This window comes from Puntigrus tetrazona, chromosome 17, assembly GCF_018831695.1.
Source record: "Puntigrus tetrazona isolate hp1 chromosome 17, ASM1883169v1, whole genome shotgun sequence".
Classification (NCBI taxonomy): Eukaryota; Metazoa; Chordata; class Actinopteri; order Cypriniformes; family Cyprinidae; genus Puntigrus; species Puntigrus tetrazona.
In genome coordinates this window covers 3,658,263-3,671,094 of record NC_056715.1, presented here as the reverse complement: position 1 = coordinate 3,671,094, position 12,832 = coordinate 3,658,263, and positions in this window count along the sequence as shown.

Here is a 12,832-nt window from a genome sequence, read left to right as displayed (position 1 = left end):
ATATGAGTCCACAGCATAATAATGTTTCCTCCAGTTAATAAAAAACATCCTCTGTTGTCCTCTCAAAATCAAAATTCACTAATATTTTTGTTTATTTTGGACTTTTATCACTTGTGGATGACTCTTTCACAGGAGAATACCATATTATAGAAAAAGGAATCAACAGTTTGAAGTTAAGCATCTTAACAATAAATTAGTTTTTCACAAACACACAGCTTAATAACATTACTTGCGGATTATTGTGATATTTTTTGCCCTCTCATTCTGACGGTACCCATTCACTGCGGTGGATAAATTTCACCAAATCGGTTCCTATGAATAAACTCATATCCTGAAGTCTGTTTGGATGAAGCTGTAAAATGCTGCATTAGTTGGCAAAGACAGCTCTGCTTACAAAACCACAGGATAAAGATGGGTTGAAAGTTAATATGCCCACATACTTAACGTTGAAAAGCCAATAATGCATAAAATATAGAGCCTATCCACCATGTTGTTCTTTTATAGTGCATAACATTATATCGTTTTTTTCCCATTTAACCACTAACTAAATCACCTTGAGCGCTGCAGTCAGATGTCTGCACAGCCTTTGAAGTGAGGATTTTCTTCTGTCGTTTTCTCTCTTCTATCCCGTAGAGTATTTGTTTGTACTGCATGTTAACCAGTGTACTCAGGGATACAATGAGAGGACGACTTCACCCAAGAGAGTCTTGTGCCTTGGCATTTGCAAGCTTTTTTGTCTGCTCGATTTTATTTACCCAAGTACCCGTTCTAGCCCCTTGACAATACTCTAAACCAGTTCTGGCCAACAGAGTTCATATATTCATATTAGCTAGACAACGAAAAGCGTGTTATCTTACCTGGCCAGACACACCAGAATATAATGCTGGTAAAAACGCACAAATTGGGTTTAGTGCTGAATAAAAGTGATTTTTTCGGTTGACTGCCAGGTCATTTCTCGTGTTACAAAGTTTTTGTTTTAAGGGCTGGTTAGAATTTTTTTTTTTTTAATCTTCCGTGTTTCATGAGCCGTTTTTATGCCATTTTTTCCTACAAAAACTGTGTGAAAAGCAAAGATAAAAAGTCAAAGCATTTCAATAGTCAACATAATTACTCGCTGAATTATTTTTTTTAAATCTTTGCTGTCGTCATTCATTTTAACAGCAAAGATTAGATTTAAAAAGATGCACAATGGCGACACATAATCACACAATTAGTTGATTTGCTTGATTACACCATTTCTACATATTTGTGTCTACCATGGCAACGCTGTGTATATAATTGTTATCGAATGTAAGGAAAATTACCTCAAATTAGTAGTTAGCATGTCTGATAATAACATATTGCCTGTTTATTAGTACTTATAAAGTACTATAATCCTTATTCTAAACTTAACTTCCCTTACTGCTAATAAATTATAATAACAAATAAATTATAAAAATTAGTAGTGTGCTGTGGAAAAAGTTACAGTTTGTTAATAGAATCGGACCTTAAAATGATCGAATATGTAACTAAAATTAATATTTCACATCCACATATTTCTTTATTTGGTGAGTAGCTGCTACATGTACATACTGCACAATTAAATTGATTAAAAAATGCAGATAAAATGCTTAGGAGAGTCATAATTCATACATAAAACATTGTCCAATCATCAAATCTTAAGGTCGGTCACATTTTTGACAACAAGTATTATATTCACAACCCAAAATGACTTGCTATTTTAGAGTCAAATAAAGAAAAAAAAAATATATATATACTGCATTAAAATAACAGAAAAAACTGTTACGACGTTACGCGACCTCTGAAATTGTTTAGCATTAGTTAGTTAAATGCAGTTGTTTTGCATCCACTCTAACACATCCAGACGGCTACGGCAAAAGAAATAAATAAATAAAATCAGGTGAAAGTAATTCCCTGTCATGTTGGCGTATGTGTTACAGCATAACACAATTGACATTCTGTAACAACACAGTCAAAATGTAGCTATTTTACAAGAGAAGCGGCACCAGACAAATGTGTAAATAAAGACAACAATGTCATGCTGCTGTGAGCTCCTTCCAGGGAAATGAAAAGTTGTCAGGGTTCAATGATAAGCTACAGGCCTGATCCCTGGAGAAGTGTTGCATTGAAGATATTAAAGAAGATGTTTTTTTTCTCCCTCTTGCCTCGCGGCCAACAACATCTCTGCCAACAAACACTTTTAGTGCAAATTGCAGTGCAAGGCTGGCGCGAGGTAATTCGCACTTACAGATAAAAAAATTATTTAGCTAAACCTCAAAAGTGGTTCAGGAAACCAAAGAGTGTTTATGTGCCTTCATTCTCCCAGAATGCATCTGTTAGACTATACTGTCAAAGGATAATTGCATCACTTCCATATATGACTCTTATGAACGCTATGAATCATTTTAAAGCGGTGACATCATGCACCTGACAGTATAGCTTGCATATGGTGGCTCTCACGCAATTATGTCGTTGCTGACAGCAGGAAATTGCTAAAGAAATGGCTTCCACGTGCATCAGATGCCCCTCTGAATGCCTTCAGCTTACTCCGACAGGGAACATTTCATAAAAAGCAATAAAATCTTGAAAAGCAGCCTTGTTGCATAAAACTGATGCTGATTTTCAGTAGATGACATGCTGGGCAACAGGTGGTTTGTGAATCAGTATTTCAATTTCTAATGTAAATTTGGGATAAATGTTATCTTTTAAAGGATTGTTGTGGATTTTTAAGCATTTAAACCCCCAAAATATTCAAGTAAAGGCTGCTGGGTCCTTGAGTAGGACACCTCCTCTCAGGTCGCTCCAGGTGGACTGTCTTTGGACAAAACTTTGGAAAAAATGCAAGCTGAGTGATTAAACTGCACAGGAGTACTAGACTCTCTGCAAGTGGGTGCCATTTGTTATGCCAAACAAACATTTTGCACAGTTCATACTGAGACCAGTGGGGGATAAAACACTTCTAAGAAGTCTTAGCCCTGGATTAAATCAACTTAAAATGAACTCCAAAAAAGTGAAGTACAATAATGCACTTATTTCCCTGCAGACTGGCTGCATTAGTAAGCACTTACTGCCACATTTATACTGCGATAAGAACAGGTGTTGCACCCACATACTTTGTTTACATCGCTTTACAAGGTCAAAGAGTACAAGCGAGAAAAAAGAAAATGGAAGAAAAACGTCAGCAGCTCAGAATCAGTTGCTGCATGTGTGAGGGTGAACTGCATTCATTTTATTGCCTTTGAGTTCTGCATTCTGCAAAGCGATGTCATGTAGTAATTATGCACTCTTTTGTAATACGACTTCATTTAATAAATTGGATAAATGATAACGCTAATATGATCAGACTACTTAAAGGTGATTTCGAGTATGTCGTTTCTGTATCTCATCTCGATTATGTTCATATAATAATAGCAACAATAATAAAAACATTTATTACTATTATTATTTGTGCATGTGTGTGGGTGTATGTTTTGTATGTGTAAAGGTGTACGGATAGATACACAGATAGATAATATATTAACTTTGGTCACATTTTCTGACAACAAATGTATGCATAAACTAAAATTAAATGCTGTTTGAGAATTAAGATGATAAAGTATTGACTGAATAATTTTTTTTTTTTTCAAAAGACAAAATACTGTTAATATTAAATAAAAAATTTAATTTAGAAAATGTATTCAATATTGGTCAGTGTTGGACATGCACAGTACATTGGCTGATTTTCCCCATTTTGGTTTATGTATATATTTGTTGTCAGAAAATGTGACCAAAGTTAATATATTATCTATCTGTGTATCTATCCGTACACCTTTACACATACAAAACATACACCACCACACACATACACAAATAATAATAGCAATAAATGTTTTTATTATTGTTGCTATTATTATATGAACATATGTATGATGTTCTTTGTTCCGCCGAACACAAAGAAAGATATTTTGAAGTTTGTAATCAGGCTGTTTTGTTCACCAATGACAGAAAAAAAAATACCATGGAAGTCGGTGGTGACGCAAAACAGTCTGATTACAAACTTTCTGCAAAATATCTTCCTTTGTGTTTGGCAAATCAAAGACATTTATACCGATTTGGAACTGCTTGAGGGTGATGACAGAAATTTAATTTTGGGTAAACAATTCCTTTAAGCCATCAAGAGCACTCAACCACCACAAAACAACCCACCTCATAACCTACAAATGACTTAGTTATCTCTACATAATAAACCAGAGATGAGAGAAAGTACTTAAAAAAATCTAACTTCCTCTTAACATACAAACAGCACTTAGAAAAAGGCATAAAACAAGCGACCTCTAACAAACCCTCAAGGCTAATGCTTGCTATTCACTGTCTGTGGTCTGACTAGTCTGCCCTCATTTTACACTCCTTCTGCCCCGGCAGCACGTCGCAACTGACCTTAACTACAAAATCATAAGAACTACTCATCTTTAACTCCCCATAGAGGCAGCGTGGAGCCCGGCCAGGGCTGCAGTGACACCATCACACCTGCTTCTACAGCGGGTAGCTGGCAGCTCAGTGACTCATAGTCGGATCGCCAACAGTAACGACGAAAAAAAAATACTAATCCGTGCCAAAAACACACATACAGAGCCACAAGAGCATCTCTGTGAAGGTAAAGAGTAAATTACGTGATCTTTTGTAGCAGAGATGGGTGGATATAGCAGCTTTTGTCAGGCTTTTAGGATCCGCTGCAGCCATTTTGCGCTATTCTGAAAAGATTTCACACATCGTAAGAAGTTTATGTGTACATGAAGAGCTCGAGTTACAATTTTCACGGCACAATGCAAGAACTAGATCTCCACAAGTCTGGTTTATAGGAATATCTACATTGCAACGTTGAAGTGAAAATGCTTTGAAAGGCTTTCTTCTTTTTTACTGTCAGATTTGCCCGCCTGTACACCTCAGATGTCTCAAACTAAACCTCTTTCATGGAGTGAAGGGAGCATTTAGTGCAGTTCCAGTCTGAAAGGGAGGGATAAATTGTCAATATGATGTCTGAGGTATTTTCCTGTCGAAAGAGTTTAATGGGAGAGCTTGTGGGGAGGCTGATGGCTGGCTTGTGTATCTGACTCACAGCCGTTTACACAATGATCAGCCCACGTGCGTTCGCAAGCCGGACCGCCGCACGCACTGCTAAACGATTCCTCGGATAATCGCACGAGACTCCAACCGAGTGCACTTTCCCTCGGTGTAATTCAAGCTTATAATTTCACACGGATGCAGCACAAATTACAGCACGACAGTGTCATTCTCCGATCTGCGCCATTCAGCTCTCTTTGAATGCAGGAGAACTGAACGAACAGCTGGAGTTTAGGAGTCTGCCATTATTGGTAGAATGTGGTACGCACGATGAAAAATTTCCAGAATGAAAAATTATAATACACAAACATTTTAAGAGCACTGGCAGGATAGCATCTTCACGCCGTTTCGCGACACATCGTACGCTTAATTGCTTAGAAACTTTTAAAACTGACTAGATTGAAAAAAATCCTGTTTGACAACAGCAGAACTCAGATACAAAGAGAAAAGAGAAAAAACGATGAGGCAAAAACTCTCCGACCTCATTTTCGGCATTTAATTTTGGTAGCCATACCTTGAGAAAATAAGAATGAATAATAAAGCCATCAAAATATAGCTCTAAATATTCAAAATAGTCTCAGAGGCTTGTGATTCATCCATTTATCCACACATAGTCTATTAATATATCTTACTTTCATTTAATAATGAACTATCAGTCCCAGAGAGACTATTATTGACTATCTGTTTATTTAACAAGATATTAAAGCTGTGAGCATTTACAATAAAGTTTCTTTAAATTGGTTTACAGCCATTCAGCAGTTGATTTAATTTGGGCTAGTGAATCAACAAATGTCATATATATATATATAATGTATACATATATTCCCTGGCTCACTCGATTGTGATGCTATACTATGTGCAAATACATTTATGCAGCATCTGTGCATTAAATCATCTTTAAAATTATGCATATGCTGTTTTAAATGCTAATTTCGCCATGTGTATACCTCTGGAATACACGCAACTGGAGCAAGACACGCTAATGCTTTTTCAGAGGTAACCCAAAACTCTCAAAAGTTTTTGTGTTTGAGAGACACTAACTGTGATAAAGATCATGACAGATAAGATCGGTGTGGCAAAATGTCATCTTTTTAGTTTTAGATGCTTGAGTTGCCGCAGGGGTTACAGAATCAGATAAAGACACATCCTCTTATTAAAGATTCATCAGCTTCTGTCACCGAATGAAACTTGGGGCAATGATTCATTGTGAGAAGAGTGAAAGAAAAAGTATTGTTATCTCAACCCAACACAGACAAAGGTGGCGGTTTTAAACTCCCTCAAGGAAACAAGCATTCCCTCCAGATTACGTTGCTGTTTCCCAGTTCTCCTTGTTATTGAGAAAGAGAGTCAGGACAGCTCAGTAGGCAGCCGGTCCATAAATTACTGTTACTCTGGCCTTTGTACCTTTCCTGTATAGTAGAATCGTGTAAAACAGCTTTCATTACATTTACAAAATGACTGTTTTTTTCTATAGTACGTATAAAATGCATCAAATTATCAAATTGTCTTTCTTGGCTGAGTGTCATGAGTGCTTAATGTTGGGGAACATTAGAACGGCATGAGAAAAAAAACAGAGCAACAGTGACCCCTGGAGTTTAAAAGGATACAAGTGGGAATTAATCTCTGTGCAATCACTGACACAAAGCAGGTGTGGTTTTTCATTATAACAAATAGTGTTGTTTCAGGGGTCAGGCTTTGGCTGGTTAGCAGCAGAAGCTAACCCCTGCTGGTAGGTTCCATTAAATACATTATGTGGCCAAAAAGATAGCTATTCAAAAGTAGCCAAGTTTTCCAAATGAACTGCAAATATTTTATTGCAGTATAGCTGATATTTTATCAGTTTTTGATGTGCTTATGGGGCTGTGTACCTGTGGTGTCAGACCATTTGGTTTTCCGCTTAAAAAGTTGTCATTAATCACTTAACCCCATGTTGTTCCAAACCCGTAAAAGCTTCATTCATCTTTAAAACACATTTCAAGATATTTTGGGTAAAATCTGGGTGGCTTGTGACTGTTCCATTAACTGCCAAGTAAATACCATTGTCAAGGTCCAGAAAATATGAGAGATATCATCAAAATACTCCATCTTCCATCAGTTGGGTTAATCTGAATGTAATGAATCTGAGAATGTTTTGTATGCAAAATGAAAAAAATAATTTATTCAACAATTTGTCTCCTCTGTCTCTTAGTATCACCGTAGCATCAACCATTTTGGAGAGTATCCACTGAACGCAAATAGAGTATGCTGTTTTTGTAGCTCCAGTCATTTCTGGATCTTTATGCAATGCCTTTCTTACTCCTAAATGCTAAAATAGCTAGGCTAAATATAATATAACATAAAACAATGAAAGGTGTCACGGCGTGGTTGCAGAGGAAGCGCACGACAAGAATTATTACTCTCAACAACAAAAAAAAATGAAATAACACAGGCAGACAGACTGGAACCACACATACACATAGACAAGACCGGAAGGCTTGACATGAAACAAACAGGAACTTATATAGGAAAAAGGAAATGACTTAATTAACTAGACACACCTGAACACAATGAGATAGTCAACTGAGGACAAAAAGTAGGGCACACACAGAACACATGGGGCATGAAAAAACAATAACAAACAGTCCTAGCACGTGACAAAAGGCTAATACAAATAACCTCTCTGTTAACAATTATTAAAAGAACCAAGTCAGTGTTTTTACATTTTTTAAGGGCTACAGAAAGCTTGAAATGTACTTACAGTCCTGTGGTCTACATCTTGGTTTTATCTTTGAAAAACCACTACTTTTTTTATGCAGTCAAAACATTGCAAAAACAGGACTGCTACAAATCTGCTAAAGCATTATTTTAGGCTAAAATGCACACCAATATATGTTAAAAATAAAATAGTTTTTCACAGTGATGCCATATAAGGAGCATTTTGCTAAATAAAAAATGTCTTTGCGTTAAATATTAGTCAACATTTTACGAGTAATATTTATCAAGGGTTTCCTTAAAGGCTAAAATGCACATGGCTGAGTGCACCAGTGCTATCTGGCTTAACGCATAGCGTTCTTCAGGTAAATTAGACCTCCTCGTTTATTCTTGATCCTGTCATTTCTGGATCTAAATGCAAAAACGTTTTATGTACCTTACTGCACGTTTCAATACGTTTCAAAACACGGGTTCAATACGTGACCCTGGCACGTTTATATTAGGTTGACATAGGTAAGTATTGCTGTGTTTTTATTGCATTGCTTCAGTTACATATTGCGACTGTTCAGAATTCAAATATCAAAAGGCACTTGTTGATGCAACCGTGCCATTTTAACTGCTTATGAAACCCATATATATGAAGCGGGATATATGTGATGCTAACGTTCAAACGCACCAGTCTCCCAGCATATTAATATTGTTTTGAAGTCATAACATGATATTCTTTAAGTAATTGTGCAGAAATTACATGAAATGTGTGTGAAAAATAATTAACGTCATGAGACCAGGTAGCAAATAGGACAAAAATATTCAGGGGCAACTTTTTTCATCATAAAAACTTTTTGTGGAACGGAAAGTTACCATGGATGTTAAAGTTCTTGGAGAGATATATTTACAGACTATAGCTTGTTCTCTGCTGAAGACCTGTATCATCACGTCTCAAAGGATGTTTTGTTTACAGAGCCACAGAAGCATTGTACATGAGTATGCAATCTAGGTCATTACTGAAATTATGCTGACCTCAAAAAGCTTGCTAAAGACCCGTGTGGCATTAGTATAATGCCAAACGCTACAAAACAATCTAAACAATTGCTAAATGTATGACATAAAATCTAGCATTTGTAAGGCTGCAATTCACAGACTGCCCCTCTGACTCTCTACCTCACCATAAGAGAGCTGCAAATTGATCCGTAGGTGTCTATATCCACATTTAGACAATAATTGTTTCGCATGGAGATATAATTTTGGCATTTATATGAGATAGCAAGCTATTGCTGTCCGAATCTGAATCTGTTTTTTCTTGCATTACCAAGGTGAATGTTTTCAGCGGAATTGTTTTTTGACGAACGCCAGGGTCGTATGGTAATTAATTCAGTTTATTATCATCTTGGACTTGACAAGGCGGAATTAGCCCAAAAGTGACTGTGAGAATCCTGCTACAATAATTGGGGATATTTGATATGTTCGCTTATAATGAGAATTTGTGTGCTTTTATTTTTATTGACATACTATATATTTTTTTTCTTTTTCATTTTGAATTAGTCATTTTTATTGTTTTTTAGTCTTTGTGCATTTTGTTTTTTAGAAACATTCTACATCAACATTCCAAAGTTTTTACATTAACATTCCAAAAATTCTTAAGTGACATTTGAAAAAGTTTTCCATCTCATTTTTAAGGTGTCTTTGTCACAGTGTATTTATACATACAAGTACTTAGTAATATCAATAGCTACATGTACTTACTATAGGTTTATGGTTAGGATGACGGTTTGGTTTATGGTCAGCTGTATGTATTATGCATAAATAGTAAGTACGAGCAAATTAAAAGTTTTATTATTTCAGCTTCATTTCAGTCATCGATGCCTATTTTAATGAAGTATAACAACAAATGACATAAACTTCTTAAAAACATATTAACCACCAGCCTGCTAAAACCAGCAAACCATCTTAGGCTGGTTTATTTTTAGCAGGGTGAAAATATAAACCATAAATGGCCACACTTTAACCCTTTGATGTAACATATTGTTAATTAAAGTAATATTAGCGACTAAATGTGTATTACAGAGGTGGTGTCTTTTAATTATGCTGTTTAAGCTGCCTGATTTTCAATATCATGCTCTCTCTGGACCGTAATGAAGGCAGGATGTACTTGGCCTACAGTATATGAATATGAATTAAAAATTACGATGCAACTCCATCGTTCTTGGGAATTAATTGCCTCACGAATGCTGTTTTATCACGGATGAGGCATGCAAATGTTCTTTTATAGACATCACCCTGACAAACAATTAGCATCCAAAAGTGCTTATGTCATATTTCCCATTCCATTTGAGTTTAGTTTGTGGGAAAAAAAAGGTCAGGTGACATAGATTTATATTATGTAAGGATAAAAGAGAGCAAACTGGCAGTTACAGAAAGAGTGAGGGCAATATGCATGACTTTTATATCCTGACAATTCACCAATGTTCAAATTTAGTGCTCCTAATTTGAATATATTGCCAAACAATACACAGCATGAAGCACATTAATGTTCATATTAAGGTAAGCCTCAAACAGCAAATGCATGAATCTCACTATGTAATTAAATTTAAAGTCGATACAAGGGGTTTTGTATATGTTTTGTCATTGAATCTTTGTATTTATGTAATCTCATGTTCAGCAAGGCTGCATTTATTTGATGAATAATACAGTAAAAGCAGTGATGTGAAACATCATTACAATTTAAAAGTACTGTTTTCTATTTGAATATGATTTCAAATGTAATTCATTCCTGCAATGCATAGCTAAATGTTCAGCTCCATTATCGTCTTGAGTTTAACGTGAATGTTCAAAAACCATTTTAATATGCTGAATTTCTGCATAAGAAACATTTCTTGTTATTATCGGTGTTGTGCTGCTCAATATTTTTCATGGAAATTTCTTTTCAGGATTCTTCAATGAATAGAAGGTTTAAAAGGCATTTGGTAAAATTTGGTCTTTGTTGTCACTTTCGATCACTCAGTAATGAATGAAATGATGAATTTCTTATTTTATCTTACCTGAAGAAGCTAACTATTTAAGACTAACATTTAAAGAGACACAGCATCCATGTTTGGTGCTAAAATGGGCAAACACCAACTATATAGCTTAAATCCATTCTGGAAGCCTGTATATTTCCCATAACAAATGCTGAAGATTAGCCAAACTGCTTTACCACCATTCCAAGCCATATGATGGAGTTATTTCAGATCTGAAACTGATTATTATAGCCTGCCCAGATGGATATTGCCTTTGATTGTTTTAAAGCCAGGAAAGGTTACACACAATTCCCGAGCCGGTCCTCTATTCCCCTCTCTCTGGCACCCTTTGCTCCAGAGCTAGCGAGAACCAGCAGAGGAGACCTTGACACATCTTTTCTAATATCCATCCCCCTGAGAGCTGTCCCCATTCGGAGTTCAGCCACACTGGGAATGAGAGATGATAGGCCTTATTGAAATCGTTACTGCTCTCTCCTCCGCAATATTTTCACTCGGCAGCCTTGACTGAGAGATTCTTATTGCCCTGCCCCTGGATGAGGGTGAAAAATAGCAATGATAGAAAAAAAAAAACAATAACCCAAAATGAAAAAAAAGGTGCGCTATTCTTATATGGCTGACAACACATGCCTTTCGCTCTAGTTTGCTTCCAAAGGCTAAAAACAAGGACCTACATAAAACTAGGAGGAATCTAAATTTGACACAACGTAAAGTTTTACAAAGCACAACAGAGGCTGCCATCCATATCTGCTGTTCTGCACCGTGAAGCTTTAGAAGGACAGGACGAGACAAAGGAGAACATCACAGGAGCCCGGTCTGGTGGTGGACGTGTGAACGCTTGCCACAGGACATGGCATGTTCCTCCTCTCCCTCATTAAAGGCACATCAGAGGACCAAAACCTGAATGTATCTCCCGCTGTTAGCTTAATTACCCTTCCTAATGAATGTATCCTCTTTTCAAAAGACATCTGTGGGAGTGACATTCTCCAGTCACAGCTATTTTAGCAGCAAGACAATGTAATGAACTTTTTGTGTCAAGTCTGAACTAACCAGATAAGGGTCACTACTTTGTAGTTAGATGTTCCTAACACGGTGGAACGGCACACTGAGTTAAATCTCAAAATGTAGTTTGGGGAAACTCAAACAAGAAACATATAAGTTCTGCACGTTGTGGATCCACAAAGAAACTTTTACGGGTTAGGAACGACATGGGGGTGAGTCAATAATGACAAAATGTTATTTATGGGGTGGAGTAAATTTTTTAAGCCCTCTGGAGAAATAGAAGACACAAACGAGACATACAGAGTTAGATCTAGAGTTATAAAAATAATGATGTCCTATTAAAAACTCATTGAAATCAACATGTTGTGATCTCTTACTATTTAGCTCATTTATTTTTTTATTTTACTCTGATACTTTACTCTTAAGATCCTAATCAAACCTTTTTAAAGAGATATCAAAGAGATTTTTTTTCTTTCCTACACGCATCTTCAAAGATTGTCTGTTCTGATATTCTCAGGTTTTGTTCAACTGTGCTACTATTTGTCAGACAAAACAGCATATACTGTCTTATTACAGCAAGTCTGCGACCTTTGTCCTCTTGAAAACACACCTGCACCTCTGTGTCCTACATGGGTATCCAGCATTAGACAAATCAATGAATTGCCATTGGCTGCCGTGGTTTTTACTCTGAAATTCAAGAGCTCCTTCAGCACCTTTAACCTTAAAGATTCCTTCACTGAAACAACAAACAGACACCCACACAGTAAAAAAAAAAAAAAAAAAAACACTATATATAACACATAAAACTTTTATGGAACCGACCTCTGTAACCTCAGATCAAGTGTTTACAGATACAGAATGTGAACAGATGGAAGATTCGAAGAGAAAGAGAAAAGACAATCAGTGGTTTTAAATGGCACAGGTCATAATCTATATGATCTTCACAAAAAATCTTAAAATAAATAAACAAAGTTTCTAGCATTATTTACTCAGAGTTTTTGCCAAGTGAACTCAAAATACATTTT